Source organism: Pteronotus mesoamericanus, unplaced genomic scaffold (genome assembly GCF_021234165.1).
Source record: "Pteronotus mesoamericanus isolate MK-2021 breed Mesoamerican mustached bat unplaced genomic scaffold, CSHL_Meso_final contig_82, whole genome shotgun sequence".
NCBI lineage: Eukaryota > Metazoa > Chordata > Mammalia > Chiroptera > Mormoopidae > Pteronotus > Pteronotus mesoamericanus.
The window spans coordinates 13,661,437-13,684,282 of NW_026555265.1; positions in this window are offsets into that span (position 1 = coordinate 13,661,437).

Genomic DNA, 22,846 nt, shown 5'->3' on the forward strand with positions numbered 1-22,846 from the left:
GTCTTCTGGATACATCTGCTATTCTGTCCATGCACCCCAGGCTCCTCAGGACGAAAGGTGTAATCGGTGGCCTCAGAACAGAGCCACGCTAATGAGCATGACCCTGACCTCCTGAGAACAGTGTTCTAACCTCCAGACCCAAAAGAAACAGAAAAGCTTGAGCAGTACATTTAAGAGTAACTTTGGGATTAGTTCTATATGTATAAAGATAAATTAGAAAATAAATTCTACTCACAAGTAGAGAAATTTGGATAATTGTGTGATATTTGAAGCATAAAACTTAAACTGAAAAATGCTACACTCATAAATTGAATAACGTTATCATTCCTTTTAACTAACATTGGAATTACCTTTCTTTTAGCATTTCCTTAGTTAATAAGACCTAAATCTTATCGTTATAATTAATGTTATTAAAATTATTTAAGCCTTTTTCTTTTTAAAAAGATGTATTTATTATTAGGCCATTTGAAACATATACTGAAATTGTACTAGGTTGGAAATTTCTATTGAAATATATTGAATATTGACATATTTACATTATAACCGAAGTGTCAAACAATTCTTTTACACTAGATATTTTGAAGACCTTTTTCGATTTGTAGACACTGACCATGAAACTTACCTCTATAATACTGATCATTGTGGATTATTATTTTGAAAATGTTTTGCTAAAATTCTTGCTTATACATTTATTAATGTTTTATTAATCTGATGGTATATGGGAACTCTGCTAATATCAGAAATTATAATGTACTATTACTTGATACAAATTGCCTGAAAAGATACAGAATAAAATTATTGTTTACAGTTTTTTTACTTTGATAAGAGGTAGGGTTAATTTTTATGATAAATCATAGACATTTAGATGTAAACGTTTGTTGGTCATTGATGTAAGAAAGGCCAGTGTGAGCTGGCCTGAGAAAAAAAATAATTCTTCTTTTTTCTCATTTAAGAAATAAAACAATAACTGCCCCAAAGAGAACTGGTTATGCTAATCCACTATTTGTTCAAATACTTTCTTTTTTTAGAAAGTATTTCTAAATACTTTGATGAGTAGAATACTTTTGATGGTGGCGGAGTACTAGCCACCATCAAAAAAAAAAGAGCTAAGAGTGTATGAAAGTAAGACACTTTTTCTATTTTGTTTGTTGTTTATTAGATTCTACATATGAGGGAAATCATTTGATACTTGTCTTTCTCTGACTGGCTTATTTCACTTAGCATAATGCTCTCCAGTGATGGGGGGATAAATGGTGATGGAAGGAGACTTGACTTGGGTCAATGAATACAGAATGCATTATCAGATGGTGTATTATAAAATTGTACACCTGAAACCTATATAATATTATTTAACAATGTCACTGGAATACATTTAATAAAATTTTAAATTAAATTAAAAGAAGAAAGAAAGGCTCTTTTGACCACAGATGTCAATTTTCAGATAAGACAGTACGAAGGTCCTCCTGCCTTGTACTTTCTGGAAGAGTAGAGGCACTAACTTCAATGTCCTGCCCAAATTTCAACTTGGAAAATTACATCCTGCTTCCTTTAAAGGCCCTTGGTTGGTTCAATTTGACAAGGAACTCCTCATTTCTTGCCTGAAGAGTTACTGAATGTGGCACTACTGTAGGAAATGGTTGCTGAGTTTGCTCCTTAGGTGAGTGAATGTCAGCACTGTAACTCTCTCTCTCTTTCTCTCTCTCTCTCTCTCTCTCACACACACACACACACACTCACACACACACACATCCACACACTGACACACTCACAAGCACAAACACATGAATGGTAAATTGAGATCTCTGTGTGAAAGGTGTGCTCCTGTACACATCTACATTTTCATACAGGTCCTACTCTATCACCAATATCATGGAAATAGCATGTCTGTCAGTATGTACAAAAATATTCCAATTATTGAAGAGGGCAACGATTATTGAAGTTTTAAGATTCAATTGTATTATAACTAAAACCACAATCCATAAATAGGAGTGTAACTTATTCCAGAAGGATTGATACAGTAGATTCCCCATGTGTGTCTCTAGGGATAGCTCAATTGGTAAACACATTACTGTGACTTACATTAAGAAAGCTTCAACACATGTGCAGAGGTTTCCAGTAATGTCTAACTACTCAAGGTTACTATTCACAATAAGAAGAGCAGAATTTTTGAAGTCTCCCTAAAGAAGGTAATAGCAGGATTTAGTTCCTAGTGGATTACAGCCCACATTATGAAACGACTGCACATTTGGCACAATTATGCACCACTGGCAGCCTTTTCTCAAAGGAAGCCTCATGTTAAATGAACACTTAGAATCATTTTGGAACTCATGCATCTTGCAGCTAACACTATGCTAAGTTAAGCATCGAACACTACTATGTCCATCTGGTAGAGAGAGAATATCAGGGCTGCAATATCATCAGTCCTTCCCCTTAAAAGTTTGATTTAATTAAAGATGACCTGTCAAAGTGCTTCAGAAAATGAGATAGTGTGCAAAATGTGCTGAATAGAACAGAAGGGCATTTAGTACATAAATTAATGTTTTACCCATTGTTGTTTTTAAGGTTTTCCAAGGTCATGCAGGTTGGCTGTTTTGCTGCTTCGGTGTCCTTTGCAGCCAGTCTAGAAGATATTCAGAGGGCACTGAAATGTTGTGTAATATACATTTGCAATGAGAGATATTGGCCATTACCCTCTAGTGTATGATTTGAATGGTCAATTTTCAGAAGAGAATTTGGAAACCTCAGAAACAAAATGCAGGCTTCTGTTCCCTTCCAGAACTAAACATTTGGAGAAATGAATGCCAAAAGAGAAATATGAATTTATTTCATACGGTCCTTACTCTTACTACAAAAGAGTGCTTCAAACACTCCACTGTAAATATTTTACAAAAATATGTAATCACATGACTGCCCACAATGAATTCTAGCGCAAACCACTCTGCGCTGACACCAGTTTGGAAGAGAACAAAATGTAAACCGAGCAATTAAGACCCTGTCAAAAAAACCAATTAAGCAAAGTTCAAATTAACTTTTACTTATCAAAAACCCTCTGTTTAGAGATGGTTCATTTCACTAATTTTATTGAAATGATTTATTTTGCCTAATTCATGATGTCCTGATATTAGTTATCCAGACTCTAGGTCAAAATTAGAGGTGACATATTACAACAGGGGCTGCCAGCACCCAGTCTACGAATTTTAGTGAAAAGTGGTAGTGAACTTCAAAAACTATAGCAGCCTTTCATTTTTATGATTCCTTTTGCCTAGAATAGATTCAAGGAAGGAATAAGGTAAAATAATATTGACTATCATAGTTTTTAAAAAATTTTTTCCTTATTTATTACTTTTCAAATAGAGTTCAAATTGTCCTACAGTGTGACGTACATTGTACTCATAAGTTCCGTTTGGGTTTTTAAGTCTGTTTCTGAGCTTATTTAACCACTCAATAAGGATAAGAATAATCATTTCATAGAGTTAAAGAAAAGGTTGAACTTCATATTTCAACAGAGTCTCAGCCAATTGCTTTCTTATATGGCAATATTCTTAAGTAAACGACAACAAATAGTCCTAACTGAACAAGGCTATACTTAAAAATTCAGGATACAGTTTATATTTTAGAAATGCTTTTATTTAATTAAAGTAATTTTTAAATGTTGATAATTTTATGGTAAACTTTTAATTGTTCTGAAAATGAGCTTATCTAGAACTTTACAGCCCTCAAGGATTATAAAGAGTTTACATTATACTCCACAATATATTTTGGTTTCATTTATTTCTTATTCATTCCAGGAGAGTATGAAGTAAAACAAAACAAAACAAAAACATGGGCACCATAATTGTTTGCTTTCCTCACATATTTATGTATTAATTTTCAAACTACACACTTAGCAAGCTTTAAATATATTATAGTTATAACTTAAGTTGTAATTTATGTTGTATTCATCATTTTGATTTCAATTCTTTGTGTTTGGATTATCAAGTCTATTTTTTCTCTTATGAATTCCTTCTTAATGTCTTTCTCCAAATTAAAACACATATTCATATTATTATAATTCAAAATTAATCCATAAATGTATCCTCATTGTATACATTTTATATATTAAAAATTTTAGGTGATAATAAATAAAAATCCCTCTGAACCCTCATTAAGTTGTCACCAGTAAAGACACTGTCATCCTGTGCCTTCCAGGACTAGACAGTTCTGTGGACCATTGATTACTCTGAGCCTCTCCTTTCACCCTTTTTGAATGAGATTGTTTATACTGGTTATCCTATGCATATCCTACCATTGTGTGGTGCAGTATGTTAGGAGCTGGTAAGTTGTCTACTCAGTTCACAGTTTTTTTCATTGATAATAACTACCCTCAAGTCCCATATGCAACTGGACATAATGTAGATTTTGAACCTGAACCTGAAACCATAATGGAATGAGAATTAGGGGGCTTTAGAAAGAAGGCGGAATTTTTTTGCATGTAAGGAGACTGTGGATTTTTATAACCAGAGGGGAGATTGTGGCCAGTTGTATTTTATAAAATCAGGCACAGTAGTACTTCTGGCTCCATAAACTTTTCCAGAGCCTTTTCATCTCTTTTTCAAGAAGTACAGTCTACTTCTGAACTGTCTGAAACTAGGTGGAGTTTTGTGGCTGTTTTGATTTTAAAAAATTGGTGGAAATAATGCAACGTGACTTTCAATGCTAGGTCACACAGTAAAATGGCTTCTACCTGGCTATCTGTCTCTTCGGACACTCACTCTTTTAAATCAAATACAATATTGTGTTTGAATATTCTGTTTGAGGGATACCAGGCAACATCAAAACATCACATGTAGGTGTACTGCCTGATGGCCTCAACTAGAATAGATCTCAACTGACAGAGAACAACGACAGCTGCCAGACATGTCAGCGAACAGCTCTTTAGGTGATTCTAGCTCCTAACAATTAAGCCATTGCGGCTGATGCCAAACAGAGGAGTGATGAGCTGGCTCCACCAAAGCTTGAATAGACTATCGACAAACTTGTTACCAAATAAATATTTTTAAGTAATTAATTTTTGGAATATTTTTTTCTGCAGAGAAAGAAATAGCAAATATAGATCACAAGCTCTCTTAGATAGCTCATTAGAGAAGTATGGAAATAAAACTGAGCAAGCTTGGAATGGCTTCATTTGGAAGGTTGATATTTTTATGTGTTTCTTAAGTTTTAATAACATAAGTTTAGGGACACTGGATTACTGTCTTTGGTCCATTTATTGGTGCCATGGAACCAGAGTAATCAGGCCAGTAGTGTGGGTTCGTGTGTGTGTGTGTGTGTGTGTGTGCATGTGTGTGTGTTTAGGAATGGAATTTCCCTAGAAAGAAATGTATTTTCCCAATTTAAGTTATACTAAGAAGGGATGAATGCTGAAGGAGGAAATCAAAACTCAAAGTATTAAAGATTGAGCGAGTAGGTGAATAATTGAGTGAGTGAGCAAGTCAGTGACTGGGGGATTTAAGAGGTAAGTTTTTTCCTCCCTTTAGGGTCAGGAGTTACTTTGACCCAGGCCAGGAGCCCTATTGGAGGTGGCAGTCTTAGCGGTGAGCGGCCACTTCAGGTGGGAAAGTTGAGCCTCTTCTAAGAGTAGAGGTGAGATGCCTCTGGCTTCTTGAATTCAGGAGCCATTCCGGTGAGGGCACTGGACTTGTGTACTACTGTTCACTATTTTGAACTTCCTTTTTATTATTTCTAAACCTTTAGCAAAGTTTCATAAAAAGTTATCTTCTGATCTTTGCTCACTGAGCCTATATGAAATCCAGGAAAATACCTTGCTCTATGCAAGAAAGAAATAGGTAAGTATAGTGCTTGATACAAGAGGAGAAGTAGCAATACTTGTCTCTAGTGAAAAGTAGTACGTACTAGAGAAGTTGTTTCATGACATTTATCAAAGGCAAAGGAAGTATTTGGTGGAATGATTCAAAGACTGGAACTAAATAATTAGGACGTTCCATAATCAAGTCTGATTAGGCGGCACTCTAGGAAATTCTTGTGAAAAGCTAATTTACATCAACAAAGCTTCTGAGGAGGCTTTCCATGATAATGTGGATTATAACAGTTGAACACACCATTTACCAAACATTTGACCATCTGTAATAACATGTCTCTGTCTCTCAGTTTTCTGTTAAGTTACTGATGTTTTTCTCTGAGAATTAGTAGGTAGTTAAGCGAAAGACTAAATATTTTGGCCTTCTCTTCTACACAGGCTTTAAAACAAATCCCACAAATAAGTTCAGTGTAACAAAATTATGAAACACTCAGAAGAAAGTATAGAGAGTATTGTTTTCCTAAACTTGGGTTTGGAAAGGATTGTCTAAACATAAAGATGAAAAAAGACACTAGCAAGAGATAAAATTAATTTGACTTCCACCAAATTAAAAAGACAAACCTTTTGATGTTAAAAAGAAAAATAAAAAAAATGCATTAACAAAGAAGTGGATAAGAACTGAGTATAATTTCTTAAAATTAATATAAATATTTAATAAAGTATAAAAGTATGTTTTTTCTCACTAAAAAAATAAATTTCAAAATGCTTACATTGAGAGCCTATTGTATTTTGTAAATCCAGTGTTGGATAAAGTATAGTAATATCAGTACTTTCTTACTTTGATATAAGGAATATAAATTTGGTAAAAATATTCTGAACTCTAAAAGTATTCTAGAATCTAGATAATAATTTGGCGATACATAAAGTAAACTGCAAAATGGCTCACCGGTTATTACAACATTCTACTTGCAAGGATGTAAAGAAACAAAAACACAGAAAAAATAATTATATACAATGATTTTCCAATAGTTTAAATGAAAATAGTACAATAGGCCAAAGTAAATGGTACAATAGATTTGATATGTTATGTGTATAATAGTAATAACTACTAATGTAGTATTACACTGCCATTAAAACTATTAAACTGATAAGATAAACTATTAAGCAATAGAGTTTTGAGAGAGAAAATAAGTGGTGAAAAAAAAATATGGCACCATTCCAAAATTACAAGAGAAAGAGTCTAAAATAAAACATGAGAATAAAAGTGATGGATTCTTTTAGGTAATTTTTGTTTCATTTTTTTTTTACTTTTTGTACATTTTAGAAATCTTTAGAAAGAGTTTATAGTATTTCTTCAAATTGGCAAAAAGATTTAAATATAAGAATGAAGAAGCAAGTCAAAATAAAATACAAAAAATAAAAATGTTAAATTTTCTTTTGAAGTCACTTTGATTTACAGATTAAATTTTTATTTAAGTGTATTGAAACTTGTTCAGCTGGGATTGATAAAGGTCTTGTTGTATGAGGTTCAAGTACCAAAGGTAAAATTGCAAATCCAAGGACATAATACATGAATAAAGAGAAAATCCTTCAGCTGATAAATGTTTGCTGGTAATAAGAGGTCTGATGTTTAGTATCAAAGTATATCCAAAAATTGCTAAACCAAAAGGTTACCTGAGTAAGAATCAATGTTTGAAAGCAAATTTTATTCTAACTTCCAAGACAATTTCTTTTACTATGTGCTCAGGTGGTGGCTCCTTTAGAAACTACCTTTTCAGATATCTGGACTCCCCAACCTATCCTACCTCTCATATCAGGGGAGTGGAAAAAGTAAAAGCAACAAAAAATGCAAATACTTATATGTATGTTTAACTGGAACCTTAAAAATATTCAATCTGCATATCAGACCCAATACCAAGACAATCCCCTTCAGTTGGGATTTCTTCTACAGGGAAAATGAAGAACAAGGGTACCCCCATCAGCTTTTGTACTGCTGCAAAGACCCACATTTACTGCTGAGCCACCACAGAGCCAGAGTCACCACAACCCACCATCAGCGCCCTCATATCTGTTCATAAGTAAGGGTCTTTCTCCACCAAGGCCAGTCCACAAAGTTTAGAAGAGTTGACTGTTCCCTCAATGTACAAACTGCAATGCAAGGCTATGAGAAAAACAAAAAATCAAGAAAACATGATATCACCCCAGAAACACAATGATTTCCAGTAGCTGAAACTAAAAAAAATAATAAATAAATAAATAAATGGAGATTTACATATTTTTAAATAATTATTTTTTTACCATCATGTAATTATTGTAAGTTAAAAAATTGCCTGATGAGGAATTCAAAATAATTGTTTTAAGGAAGCTCAAAAAGCTGCAAACAAACATCGATAGACAACAAAAATCAGGAAAGCAATACATGAACAAAACAAGTTCAACAAGGACATCGATCATAAAAAAAGATCAAGCAGTAAATCTGTAGCTAAGAGCTATAATAAATAAAATAAAAATATAAGAGGGAGCTTTGAAAACAGATTCAATGAAGGAGAAAGAAGAATTTGTGACTTTGAAGACAAGTCACTTAAAGTTATCCAAAAGAGGAAAAAGTAAAAAGAATAAAAAAGAGTGAAGAAAACCTACAGGATTTTCTGGAAACTAACAAGTGGACCAGCATTCATATTATGAGATTCCCAAGTGCAGAGAAAGAACAAGAGAATAGGAAACCTATTTAATGGAATTGTGGCTAAAAACATCCAAAATCTGGAGAGTATAATGAGCACCTAGATTAATAAAGTGCAAAAAATCTCAAATAGATTAAAACTAAAGAGAGCTACACTAAGGAACATTATAATTAAATTGTTAAAGGACAAACAGAGAATTTTGAAAGCTTTAAGAGGAAAGAAACTCATAATATAAAGGGAAATTCCATCAGGTTATCATCAAATTTCTCAATAGAAAGTTTGCAAAGCAGGAGAGAGTGAAATGATAGATTCATAATACTGGAAGAAAAAACTGCCAACCAACACTATTATAACTTCCAAAATTATCCCTTAAAAATTAAGAATAAATAAAGATATTACCAGATAAATAAAAACTGAGGTGCTTGGTCACCACTACAAGTACCCTATAAGAAATGTTGGGGAAATTCCTTAAAATGGAACAAAAACTAAACAACACAAAAGCATATAAAAATGTAAATCTCACACAAAGGATAAATATTGGGTTGGCCAAAAAGGCCGTTACATTTTTTTCTGTAAGATGGCTCTAGTACTGCTTAGTTGTCTAACTTCATTTGAACCAATTTTCTCAGATTGTATCATGACAGCTGTTATAGCAACATGCATTAAAAAAAATACTTTTCAAAATGGGTTAACTTTTGTGCAGCCATTTTAATATGGAAGATGGAAGAAAATACATCCCATTTTAGATATATTTGATTTATTATTTCAAAAAAAGGTAAAACTCAACAGAAACAAAAAAATATTTGTGCAGTATATGATGAAGGTGCTGTGACTGAGGGAATATGTCAAAATTGGTTTGCAAAGTTTCTTGGTATTATTGACAGTTTGGCCAAATAATTCTTTGCTGTGGGGCCATCCTATGCATTGGATGATGTTTAGCAGCACCCATAGTCTCCACCCACTAGAAGCCAATAGCAGGAGATAGCCAACATACTCAAAATATCTAAACCAATAAAGTTATTGGTAAAAATGAAATGATGTGTGTTTATTTTACAGAAAAACATAAAGGACTTGTTAGCCAACCAAATATATAGCCATATATACATTAATGGAACACTGGAAAGGAAGTATATAAATTACCCTTAACTCAAACATAAAGTTAATAAATAAAAATTAGTGAATGCACAACACATCAGGACACAATACTCTACAAAAATGCAAAGTGTGTGTGGAGAGAAGTACAAAGCTAGTGTTTTTTAATAGAAAATAAGTTGTTAATAATTTAAAATGGTAGGTTATAACTACAAGATATTTTATGCGAGTCCTGAGATGACCATAATACAAAAACCTATAATAAAGTCACAAAGGATAAAATAAAAAAATTATAACAAATCACTACAGAAAATACCATCAAACAACAAAGGAAGATAGCAAGAGAAGAAGAGGGATGAAACAATATCAAGATAAAACAACAAACGAAAAAGAATGAACACAATGGCAATAGTAAGTCCTCAATTATCAATAATTACTTTAGATATAAATAGATTAAAAATGCCAATTAAAATTCATAGTGACAATGAATAAAAAATAAGATTCATTGATATGCCATTTACAAGAAACTTACTTTAGAATTAAAGACACACAGACTGAAAGTTAAAGGATGGAAGAAGATATTTTACTCAAATAGTAAACAAAAGCAAGAAGCAGTGTTTAAACAAACTTTAAGTTTAAAACTATCTCTAGAGATGAAGAAGTTCATTATATAGAATAAAATAATTCAATAGGAAGAGAAATTAGTTTTACACACAGACACACACACACACATACACACACACACACACACACACACACTCTCTCTCTCTCTCTCTCTCTCTCATCATCAGTGCACCTGAAATATGGCAAATATAAACAGGCCTAGAAACAGAAAGGTGACTTCAATACTTGACTTAAAATAATGGGTAAAACATTCAGACAGAATATCAGTAAAGAAACAATTGACCTAACCAAATATAATTGACATACAGAATTTTCTACTCAACAGTAGAAGAGTATACATTCCTTCCAAGAACCTACAGAACATTCTCCAAGAAAAATCACAAGTTAGGTCACAAAACAAATTTAAGATCAAATCAAAATCATTCCAACTTTCTCTTTTGGCCACAGTGAAATGGAACAAGAAATCAATAACAGCAAAACAAAACAAAACAAAACAAATGCCAGGGAAGGTTACACATGCATGTGTGATGACACACTTTTTTAAACAACTGTATCAAAGATGAAAATCAAAAGAGAAATTAAAATGGATATTAAGACAAGTAAAAACAAAAACACAACACAAACCTTTGTGCAAAAGCAGTTTTAACAGGGCCGTTTACAGCAATAAATGCCTTTGTTAAAAAGATCTCACATAAAAAACTTAAATTTAGATCTCTAGTAACTGGACTAAATTAAGCCCAAAATTAACAGAAGAAAAGATGTAATAAAAATTAGAGGATTAATAAATCAGAGCCCTGATGGGTGTGGCTGTTATTTTGGCATTGTCCTGCAAAGTAAAAGGTTGCTGATTTGGGTTTGATTCCCCTTCAGGGCACATGCTTGAGTAGCAGGTTAGGTCTCCATCTGGGGCCATAGGAAAGGCAACCAACCAATGTTTCTCTCCCTTGCTCTTTCCCTTCCTTTCCCTCTCTCTAAAAATAAATAAATAAAAATCTTTAAAAAATCAGAGAATAACCACACACACACAAAAACAACAAAACTATGAGTTTTATTTAAAAAGAGAAAATTGATTAATCTTCAGCTAGACTAAGAGAGAATATTCAAATAAATAAAATTAGAAATGAAAGAGGGGACATTAAAATAAAAAGAATTAGAAGAGAATATTATGAACAATTAATTATACTCCAATAAATTGGATAACCTAAAAGAAATGAATACATTTCTAGAAACATACAACCTACCAAAACAGAAGCAGGCAGGTGTAGAAAGCCTGAACAGATCAATAATAAACAAAAAAATTAAATCAGTATTAAAAAAATCTAAGAACAAAGAAAATCCCAGAACCTGATAGCTTCCTGAGTTAATTCTACAAAACATTTAAAGAAGTAATATCAAGCACTCCTAAATTTTTCAAAAAATAGAATAGAGACATCTATAAACTTTGTTTGTGAGGTTAGCATCACCCTGTTATCAAAACCAGGCAAAGGTACTTCAAGAAAGGAAAACTTCAGGTTGATATCACTGACAAAAATTGATGCAAAAACCTTTAATAAAATACTAGTTAATAGAATTCAACTTATTAACTACAGTTCTATACAGAGAAAAAAGGACTATCTGAAATGGAAATTAAGAATACAATCTTATTCACATTAACAACAAAAAGAATAAAATACTTAGGAATAAAGTTAACCAAAGAGAATAAAGACTTGCATGCTGAAAATTATAAAATATTGATGAAAGAAATTGAAGAAAACTAAGAGATGGAAAGACATCCTTTGTTAATGAATTGGAAGAATTAATATTGTTAAAATGCCCATACTACTCAAAGTGATCCACAGATTCTAAACAATCTCTGTCAAAATCCCAATGTCATTTTTTACAGAAATAGTAAAAACAATTCTAAAATCCTGAAAGGCTAAACAATCTTTAGCAAGAACAATAAGACTAAAGCATCACAGATCCTTATTTTAAAATATATTACAAAACTACAGTAATAAAAACAGTATGGTATTAGAATAAAAAACAGACATCTAGGCCAATGAAACAGAATAGAGAGTCCAGAAATAAGTCCATACATGTATGGTCACCTGATCTTTGATAAGGGTGCCCACAGTACATGAAGAGGTAAAAGATAGTCTCTTCAATATATGGTCCTGGGAAAATCCTGGGTCCATCCATGTGGAAAAGAATGAAACTTAACCTTTATCTCATACTATGTATAAAAATTAACTCAAAATGGATTAAAGAATTAAATATAAATCTTAAAACCTTAAAACTTAGATAAAAATCTCCTTTACATTGGTCTTAGTAATGACTCTTTGGATATGCCACCAAAAGTATAGAAAACAAAAGCAAAAATCAACAAATTGGACTACATCAAACTTAAAAGTTTCTGTACAGAAAAAAGAAACAATTTTTAAAGTGAAAGGCACCCTACAGAATTGGAGAAAATTTTTCAAATCATATCAGATAAAGGTTGATATTCAAATCATATAGACAAATTAGATAACAAAATAACAACAAAAATCTGAATAAAAAGTAAGCAGAGGAACCAAATAGTTATTTTTCCAAAGAAGACATTCAAATGGCTAACAGGTACATGAAAATATACTCAATATCATTAACTATCAGGGAAATGCAAATACAGCCACAATGACATATTACCTCACAATCATCAAAATGGCTTTCATCACAAATGAGAAAATAGGTGTTGACAAGGATGCGGAGAAGAGGGAACCCTTGTACACTTTTGTTGGGAATGTAAATTGGTATTGACATCATTTGAAACAGTATGGAGTTTCCTCAAAAAATTAAAAACTGTAACTACCATACGATCCAGCAATCTCACTTCTGGGCATATATCCAAAGAAAATGAAATCGGTATCTCAAATGATATACCAGCACTCCCATATTTATTCCAACATCATTCACAATAGCCAAGATATGGAAACAATCTATATATACAACAGCAGGTGACTAAATAGATAATGGAAATGTAATATATGTTAATATTATTCAGCTTTAAAAAAGAAAATGTGGCGCATATATACATGTATAACTTTGAACATCACTCAGCTTTTCAAAAGAAGGAAATATAGCCACTTGTGACAATATAGATGAATGTGGAGGATGTTATGCTAGCGAAATGAGCCAGTTATAGGAAGGCATATACTGCATATGATCTCACTTATGTGTGGAACCTAAAATAGTCTAGAGAAAAATTGAGGTTGCCAGGGGCTGAGGGGAGGGGTAGCTGGGGAGATCTTGGTCAAAGGGTTTATTGGACAAGATGAATAAGGTCTGGAAATCAAATGTACAACAATGTTATTATAGTTACCAATATTTCATTTTATACTGAAAACTTGCTAAGAAAGTAGACCTGAAGCATTCTCAGCACTCAAGAACAAAACAAAACAAAAACTAGTAATTATATGAAGGGATAGATATAATAATTAGCTTGAATTTAGTGATTATTTCAAAGTGCATGTGCATATTAAACAATTACATTATATACCTTAAATATATACAATTGTTAATTGTCAAAAAAGCAAAATGTCAAATAGCAGAATATTGAATTTCAGATATATAAGAAGGATCAACATTTATATATGTGTACATATTCATTTATATGAAAAATAAATTTTTAAAAGTATTTTAAAATATAAACTATTATTTTAAATATATTTTATTTATTTTTATTGCTCATTTAAAAAAATAGGATTTATAAAATACAGCAGTCACTTTTATTACAGGAATCACTTCACAAAATTTGGCGTGCTCTTTTTTAAAAAGGATAATGAGTAGTGCCAAAAATGTGAAGGCCTTATCTCAATAACTAAAAAGTTAATTAATGGAATCTAAAATAATCATATCTTATTTTATCTAACCTGTCAAATTTCCATCATTAATTTACCAATATATTTTTACATTCTATAGTAACTTGAATAATTCACAAAAATTCCTGTGAGAAATCAAAAACTGTATCATTGCATCTAGAGATATATATCTAGGCTACATGACTATGATATATTTGTAATTAGAAAATGCATTTTGAGGTAATCAAAACCACATTAAGGATTTAACATGTCCATTTTCAAATTTTTAATTCAAGTTTTTATATGGCAACTATCAGATGTAAAAAATATTTTTCATATTTTGAACTAAATACATATTTAAAATGTATTTTAAATGTCTAAAATATAGTTATTTTAGATACCATTAACTGGAATTTTTAGTTTTTGAGATAAGGGCTTCACATTGCTGGCCTATTTAGGAGCCAAAAAGACAATAACTTTTTTCTTATCCAAGTTTATCAGAAAAGGAAAGCTAAGGCCAATTAGAGATCTTTATTTTTTATATAGCTAAAACTGGAGAATGTAGTTTATGTCTGCAGGCAAATGAAATACCTATGAAATATAATTCCCTAGAATTAAATATATTTACCCATCTAAGGACAAGGTTAGTCTAAGGATGACCTTGCCCTGTCTAAAATGTAGGGCTTGGAAGATAAGAGCTAAATTTATGCTTACCAGGGGCAACTTCCTCAGCTTGCTCGACACTGTTATATTTAAAAGCTTTTATCTGTTTTATCATAACTACCACTACTGAGTAATTAAAAGTTTTACATTTCCAAATTAGGTAGAGATATTTTGTTCTATTTGTTCAAAGAGTTCAGAAGTATGTGCTACAAAGGATTACTAAAATATTAATAAATGATTCATATTTATTTATTATGGATAATCAGTAAAAGTTGATTCTGTGGTGCATTTCATGAAATTTAGTTTGCATATCTAGATTAAGGGCATTTCAATTGAAGGAAAATATATGCTAAGTCTTAAAAAGGAAGAGTCATGATTTTGAGATATCCCACTTCTGATAAAGGCAGTTTACTTTCTGTGTGTGCTGATTTTACTACTGTAGTGATCTAAACACCTAATGTTGAAAGGTAAGGGGAACAACTAAAACAAATGTCTAAAAAGGCATTTCTTTTGTTAAAAAAGGTGGTAAAATTTAAGTGTGATTGAAACTAGTAAAAATCATGAGAGTGGTTTTTAATTACAATTCTGAAGGATTCTATATCCTGTATCTATTGCATAGTGTATATTGACCCCCTAAATCCATGACCTCTTCTTTCTAACAAAATTTCCTTTTCCTCCTTCCTGTCTACTGTACCATGAGTTCATTCACATTGATTTAATACACCATCATCTAAAGGATGTGATAAAGTTGGTGTTTATATCTGTCAAGGGACCAAGAAGATGAAAACTAGGCATCACCAAAAGGTGTAATTTTAGGTTGTTGGATACCCCTGCATTTTTCTTAATTATTTCTGACATTTTATCTATTTCACCATGAGCTTCCTTGGAGGATACAGATAAAAAAATGTTCGTCATCACCCAGAAGAAGAAATACATCTTCTCTTAATAAATCCCACCTGAAATCATATAGGGGAAGGAAAGAAGGAATAACAATAAACATTTATCATTTGTTCTGTTTCATTTACTAAACTCTTTTTTGAACCAGAAAGACACTTTCTTCTCAGCATAAATGAGACTTCAGATAAAACATGAGAGTCTGAGAAAAAGAATTCTAGATGAACTATATGAGAATTTGTTCAAGGGGAAATTGAAATGTTAAAACTACATTCTCTGCCTGTTGTTATTCTAAGCTCTCTGAAGATAAGACAGTATTTTGTTTATTGTTGTGTCCCTAGGCCTTAGTACATGGTAGGTGTTTGTAAGTGTATCCAACAATACTTTGTTTTATATGGTGTTTTAATTAAGAACCTTAAGTCCTTCCAGAAATGAGTGTGTTAAACCAGGAGAACAGAGTATAAATTAATGATGACCACAAAGAGTGTCTCTATTGCATACCACACCTAGTACCTAGTGTGAAAATACTCTGTGGTGATAGAGGATGTTGTTAAACCCATGGTTCAAAATCTAAAAGTGATAAGAAAACATTGAAATAAAGTCAAAATCCATTTCTTAGAAATGATCTCTGTTTTTCTTGGTTTAAGGGGTTGTAAAAGATGGAAAGACGTCTTCAAAGATGTCCCCAAAGATCGATACCTCCTAATGTTAATACGTTTGTGTAGTTACCTGTTGCATTTTACCTAGATATGCCCTGTATAATCAATAGGATGCAATGGAAATAACTTTGTGTGACTTTTAAAGTGCAATCATAAGACTTGTAGTAGCTACTAGGTTCTTCTTTGCTGTCTTAGATAGAGCACTCTTGGGGAAGCCAGCCACATGCAAGAACACTGAGTATCCTGAGATTACCATGCTGCAAGTCCAAAGTGGTCACATGAAAAAGCGTCGTGAACTTATTGTCAGCCTGCTTCACAACATTCTAGGCTTCTTAGCTGAGGCACCACACACGTAACTCTGTTGAGCCTTCAGATGACTTCATTCCCAGGTAACATCTGACTGTATTCACAGTCAGAATGCAAGCAAAAACCACACAAAAGGTCATTAGGGTAAAACAGATTTCAGCCATATTCATGTACATCAGTTATTAAAGAGAATTTCAGAAGTTTGTAAAATATGTTTTTTAGTTTCAAATAATTAAACCAAATATATAGATAGTTATGCTTAAATATGGAATTCTTTATAAAATCTTTTGTTGAGTCTTGGGATGGGAAAGAGGTTTAATTACTGTCAATCAGAATACACCCATACTATGCTTTTCAGGTCCAAAACTATGGAGAGGTACAATTAGGATCATCAGGCTTTCACAGCCATATGATCCAGGAAGTTTCTATAATTGTATTTAACTTTTAATCTGCTATTAATATAATTAATACCTTACTTTTAATTATTTTCCATTTCCACATAGTGTCTTCAGATTTCAATTTATTCTGATATTTTCAGTTAAGATTTTCACAGGTTTATGTTAAGAGTCAGGATCTGCTATTGAATATGGTTTTATTTTTGTTATGTGTTTGAAAATGCAGATTAATTGAGATGTAAAACTTCTGTTCTGACAAGTTATACGAGGGTCAGATACCCAAATAATGTCATATATGTGAACAAATATCTTAAGAATTACCTCTTTGTTTAGAAGTTCAGGCAAAACAAGATGACAAGTAGTCTCAATAACAAATTTGAAATTAGATAAAAAAAACAGGAGAAAGAGAATAACTGATAAGAGAATATGCTTTATCAGACTAATTGACTTTATTTGATTCATTCAAACATTCATTTATTCAACTTTAAATGAGTGCCTATTATCTGTTAGGGATGGTGCAAAGTATAGAATGTATACTGGAAAGAAGACAGAAAAAGTGTTTTTTCTCTAAGAAGATTGTAATCTAGTTGTGGTGCCGATAAAAGCAAGTTAACTGACAAACAGCAGGTCAACATAAATCTCCTTCAATGTGTCAAATACTGAGGTACATAAGAAATTCTAGGCCATCCTCACTTGCCTGTAAATAATAAAATACTGAGTAAAAAAAACGTTAGTTGAGTCATGCAGGTAATTCATTATTAAAAATAGACACAGTGACCCTGGTCTGGTGGCTCAGTTGATTAGAACATCGTCCCATACACCAAAAGGTTGTGTATTTGATCTCCGGACAGGGCACATACCTAGGCTGGGGGTATGATCCCAGTGGGGGCAAATAAAGGTGGCAACCTATTGATGTTTCTCTCTCTTTTTGTCATCTCCCTCCCTGTCTCCTTCCCTCTTTCTCTCCTCCCTGAACTCTAAAATCAATGAACATATCCTCGAGTGAGGATTTAAAAAAAAAAAACCACTGTGGCACATATATATATTTGGATTTTCATCTTTCCCTTTGTACATGCCTATATTTAGGCCAGCAATCACATTATATTTGTTGTATTACTTCTTTTGTTGTATTCCTTTGTTCTTTAACCATGGAAACAATTGAAAATGGACAGGAAGGTAATCAAAGTCTTAGTGCTTCATTATGAGTCTTTTATTTTTATGGTTTAATCCCTTCACCTCTTTTACCCAGTCCCTCTATAGTCATCCCCTATGATCACTGTCAGTCTATTCTCTGAATCTATGAGTCTGTTTCTATTTTGTTTGCTTATTTTTTTTTTGCAATTTTATTTTTTAATTGTTCAAATACATTTGTCTCCATTTTCCTACCACCACCTTCCCCTTCCCCTCTCCCCACCGCCTATCCTCTATCCTTTCTCACTTTGGCTTTGTCCTTGGGTCCTTTATACATGTTCCTTGTCTTGATCCTTTCCTTCCCTTTCCCAGGCATCCCCCTCCTTCCTTCCCTCTTGATTCCATTGGTTTCTTTTTTATTTCAATGTTGCTGGTTGTATTTTCCTTGCTTGTTTGTTTTGTTGGTTATGTTCCACTTACACATGAGATCATATGGTATTTGTCTTTTGCCCCCTGGCTTATTTCACTTTAGCACAATGCTCTCCAGTTCCATCCATGTCGTCATGAAGGGGAGTAGCTCTTTCTTTCTTTCTGCTGAGTGGTATTCCATTGTGTTAATGTACCATAGTTTTTTGATCTACTCATTTACTGATGAGCACTTATGTTGCTTCCAGCACTTGGCTATTATAAATTGTGCTGCTATGAACATTGGGGCACATAGGTTCTTTTGAATTGGTGTTTTGGGATTCTTAGGGTATAATCCCAGCAGTGGAATTGCTGGGTCAAAAAGCAGTTCCATTTTTGGCTTTTTGAGGAAATTCCAAACTGTTTTCCACAGTCTGCATTCCCACCAATAGTGTACTAGGGTTCCCTTTCTTGTTTGCTTATTTTGATTATTAGATTTTACATATGAATGAAATCATATGGTATTTGTGTCTCTCTGTCTGTCTTATTTCACTTAGCATAATAGTCTCCAGGTCTGTCCCTGCTATTGCAAAAAGTAAGATTACCTACTTTTTTATGGCTGACTAGTATTCCATTGTGTAAATGTACCACAGCTTTGTATCCACTCACCTGATGAGCGCTTGGGCTGCTTCCAGGTTTTGACTATTATAAATAATGCTGTAATAAACATTTATCTTCTGGTTTATAAACTCTTTATTTAGTTATGTTTGAGCTACTAATAAATCCTCCTTCAAATTTCTAGTAGTATTTATTATTAGTTTGAGCCCTGGAATGTCTGTTTGGTACTTTTGAGTAGTTTTCAGTTTCCTGACATTTTCAATTTCTTTGTTTATCTTCAAAATACATAACTATTATGTTATAGTATGCATCTCTCTACTCCATTATGTTAACACCCTGTGAATATAGGTCTACTGATTATTGTTTTCTGTTGGTTTTCATCCATTTGTTTTCTTACAGTGTGTTTACAGTTCATTTTGATTGAAGGTCAATCATTTACATGAAACAATATAGTAATATGTCTTTTCAACAAGACTTTATACTTGTTCAGGATGGGTGGCTAGGGCATTTACAATCCACATAACTTATAAATACTCAAAGTGTTTGATATTTTTAAGCTAGGCTTTAGCACATGCCAGGGAGAATATACTTCCAGTTTACTTTCATTCATGGAAGGTAGCCTTTCATGGTCCTATTTTAGAGAATGCTTGTGAGTATGCTTACCAAACATTCTCTTTTGGCAGACATTGGAACACAGCTTTGATCCTCCTAGTTTGCAGGCTGTTAGAAGATTTGGTCAGATTATTTTCTTCTCAGCCTTTCAGCAGATGCCTTTATAATGAAGTGATGACCCCTCCAAAACAGTGCCATCGATCCGCAGATTCATCTTTTCCTCATTGTGGCATTGTAAGTCCTCATTGTCTTTTTAGTTCTCTGATGTATTGAAATTTGTTTTGAAAAGTGTTTTATCGAGCCTTTCTAGTTGTTCTCAGTTGGGGGGGGGGGGTTCGCTCAAGTTGCTTATTCCAATGTTAGTTGGAAGCAGAAGTTCTGCATTTATACTTTTTGCATTCATAAAATTTAAAGGAAAAGCAAAATATGAATTGATCACTTAAAATTTTTCTCTATTTTTCACAAGGAAATTTTAAGTTGATGGTCCACAGGCCCTATCTCCAGATCTTTAGCATACAGATACATTCAGATGGGCAAAAATTCCATGTTTAATAGTCTGCCTCTTTGGCTAAGTATAGAGTAAGATATTTTGGAAAATTGTTCCTAGTAAATTATATTTTAAAATTAAATTTTAGGGTTCTTTAGTGATATACAACAAGAAGTAATTATAGTTGGAAAGAACCTTGAACAGTTCTTAGGATCTCAAAATGATACCTAATAGATGAACTCTTCAGGGGAATATTTTAGGTTTAAAACACTCCAACATTTTTTAGACATTGGGTCTCTCTTCTCAAAACATTTGTTTTGTCTTGAGCTCTATCAACAAGGATAAGTATCACAATATTTTTACATAACCATTTGTTTAGTAACATCTTTTATTTTCAAGCACTGTTACAGTTTCTTCATTATTGCATAGTCATAACAATTCTGTAAGATAAATAATATACTTTTTATACTTCGAGCACACAACCTGGTGGAGAATAAACTGTCTTTAGCTTAGAAGGTGCCAGGCACTGAGGAATTCACAAGACTCAAAGGGGTTGTGGACACCAGGGACTCAATAGGGTGACAGGGAGGAAGGGAAGGAAGAGGCCAGAATTTCAGGAGGGGATGGGGTTGACAGCCGGACAGTGAAGAAAAGTCTTTGAAAAAGCATTCTACTAGAAGAATCTCTGAAAGTTGTGGATCTATTGAACCTCCTCAAGCTTCCCATCCCTTATTTTATAGGATAGAGAGGAGTACATGAAGTTGTGTATTCCCATAAGACAGTCTGCTGATTTCTTAAAAGAAACTTTGTAGGCTAGAAGGGACTGGCAAGATATATGCAAAGAGATAAAATGCAAGGACCTCCAACCAAGATTACTTTACCCAGTGAAGCTATCATTTAAAATCAAAGGACAGATAAAGAGTTTCCCAGACAAGAAAAAGCTAATGGAGTTTGTCATCACTAAACCATTATTATATGAAATGTTAAAAGGTCTTCTTTATTTAGAAGATCAAAAATATGAACAATAAAATGGTAATAAATATATCTATCAATAATTGAACCTAAAAACTAAAATAAATGAACAAGCAGAGCTAAAACAGATTCATAGATACGGAGAACGTTTTGATGGTTGCCAGATAGGAGAGGAGTCTGGGGGATAGGCAAAAACAGTACAGGTATTAAAGAGTACGTTAGTTACAGAATAATCGGAGAAAAAAGTACAACATAAGGAATATAATAGTCAAAGAACATATACGCGTGTCCCATGGATATGGACAATGGTGTGGCGATCATCTGAGGGAGTGGGGCATCTGGGTGGAGGGGGACAAAGGGGGAAAATTGGGAAAACTATAATAGCATAAACAATGAAATATAATTTAAAATTAAAAAAAACACAGACTTTAAATAACTTGTCTATTCATTTCCCTGGAGTCAGAAATATGTGTAAGAGTGGTCTTTCTTTAGAAAAAAAATAAACTTCAAGACTTTAAACACTAAGATCATAGGATCAATAAATGGCAAACAAGGATTTTCACCTTGACTTCAGTTTTTCTTGTATACTACGTTATCTCTTTACATTTGGGACAGCCTGTTTTTATGAAATTCAGAAGGAAAAATAATGATTAAAAAATAAATTTCTTTGTTGACCTTAAAAGAATGATATAACCTTGAAAGCAGTCTTGCTGCTGTGTTCATTTTGTCACCTCATCTTCAAGGTTGTGATCTATATTGGCTTTTATATCACATTTTATGAAATAAAAATGTTAACACTTTTTTTTAAATTGACATGAAAAATTGTATGAAATATGTGTGTTCCAGAGTACAGCTATTAAGTCATATTACTGGACTTCAAGAGAATGAGATCTACTACTGATGTGGAATAATGCTAACCATTGATTAAAGTAAGTCATTATCAGCTCATTAATAAAGCCATACTTTTTTTCACACTTTGACAGTTCTTTTTAGGAAAACTTCTGGATTAAAAATAAATTTTATTATTTTAGCTGAAAATAAGCCTCTCTAAAGTCACAGGAATTATATAGCCAATTAGTAGTGCTACTTACCAGTAATGCTAGATATCCCCTAAAGCCAAACTAGTATTATCTAACCAGACTTATAAGAATATTGGATCTCCTTGAATGATTATTTTTTCTGTGCTTAGCTGCTAAAATTTTTCTTATTTCACATGACTTTTCCCATCTATGATGAGGTAAATTGGGTAACCAATGATTGAACTAAAAGTTTCAATGATTTATTTGGTATCTTATTTGTTTATTTGGTATTTTATTCAAAAACATGCTTGAAAATCTCTACCTAATCAAAAATCATGAGCATGGTAACTAGTTTTTTTAGTTCCTTCCATGAAATTACACACAGGTAATTTTCTAAAAAGTTCCAAAGTCAGATGCTTTATTTTGTCATGTTATTAAATTATTTTAATTTTAGCACTTATTTTATCCATGTTTTAAAGTCTTAGATCCTAATAGGGTACAATAATGTTTTTAAATTATTCATTTTTAAATTATAGTACAGTGAGATTTTTGGATAGGTATTAAATCTATTTTCAAAATCTGCCAGTACAAATTATAGAATGTCAGTGTACAATTAGATGGAAATGCTTTTTTCTACTAATGCAAATTTTGAAAGTGCCTAGAATGTTAAAAATGT